Raw genomic sequence first — 1,356 nt, 5'->3', positions numbered from 1 at the left:
AGGGACGATGCCGCCCCGTATGGCGGCGCTGCCTCTGCGAGAGGTCCCAAGTAGCGTCCGAGAGAACAGGTCTGCTTCGGGATGGGGAAACAAACCCCATTTGGTGAGCGAGAAAGAAGCGGCGAGCGCGAAGGCCCTCGCAAGCCGGACGGACGGCCCCGGCCTGTTACGTGCTACGGGGCTTTTCCCCCACGCGGAAAGCGGAGAGCGTCGGCTCCCCACGCACCCACCAAACCACTTCCTCGGCTGCCTGGGCCCACGGTCAGGCAGCACAGAGGCCCACTTCCTCCTCCCCACGCACCTCAGCGGCTCCCAGCAACACAAACAGGGATTTCCCCGTTTCTGGAAGGAGAGAGACCAGGTTTGGAAGCTGTGTTTGATGGCAGGCACCGAGTCTTACCGCTCCAGCCCTCAAGCAGGGCTTTTTTCCCATTCCCAGTTGTTCAGGATCGCACCCAACAGGCTCTGTAGTTGTCCAACGCTCGCTCAGCACGGCTTAGACCGAAACCACGCCGTAACACTGCTGCGAGAGCCGCGTTCGATGTCCTTCTGCGCTAACGTGGTCTGATCCGCGCCAGAATAGGAGTTTTTAAGCAAGTAACAAGGCTTTTTATTTTTCACCTTTCTGAAATAAGTCGTCTCTGTGCTCCTCTTAACGGCTGCGGGGTTTAGAAGTTCGCTGCCAGCCAGAAGCGCCCGCCCCCCCGCCGCGCGCCTCTACGGCGGGGCGAGCGTCGCAGCAAGCCTCGAAGGTGGAAAACCCGCTTCTGCTTTACCAGAGCGGAAAACCACCCCAAGGCACACAGAAAAAAGCCTGTTGCCGAGGTTCCCAAACCACGGCAAAGCGGTACAGCCACACAGAGATCTGCCCGCACGCGGAACGCTGCCAGACTCGGCGGGACCAAGCGAAGAATCGAGGTTCTTGGCTTCCCCAGTTCCAACACGACTCAAGGATCGCTCCCGAGTTTCCAAACAAACACAACTGGAGAAGAAAGGAGCAGGTATGGAAACACAGATTGCAGGAAGGCAGAGGCCTAGCAGAGCTTAGCGGCTTTCGAAGGGGGAATAGGGAAGGTCTCTGCCAGGGAATCGGTCCCTGCGCAACCGAGTTGGGCCAGCTGACGTGATGCGCTCAAAATGCAGAGGATGGCCTTCCTCACACTCCATCCTGGGACCACAGACCTTCCCCATCCCCTCCCCGCTCCGTTTCGGCTCGCTTGGCGCGCTCCTTCCTCTATTGAAGTCCCAAGGTGCAGAAGTTTAGTGGAACATGGCCCCGAGTGCAAGTCAACGGGGCGAGGAGGTTTATTCCTTCTCCCGAAGAGCCCAGGAAGAGTTTCTGGAGCTCGGAACATC

Source organism: Eurypyga helias, unplaced genomic scaffold, assembly GCF_000690775.1.
Source record: "Eurypyga helias isolate BGI_N326 unplaced genomic scaffold, ASM69077v1 scaffold29398, whole genome shotgun sequence".
Taxonomy (NCBI): domain Eukaryota; kingdom Metazoa; phylum Chordata; class Aves; order Eurypygiformes; family Eurypygidae; genus Eurypyga; species Eurypyga helias.
The sequence above is the reverse complement of the archived record's forward strand: the minus strand, read 5'-3'. Positions refer to the sequence as shown.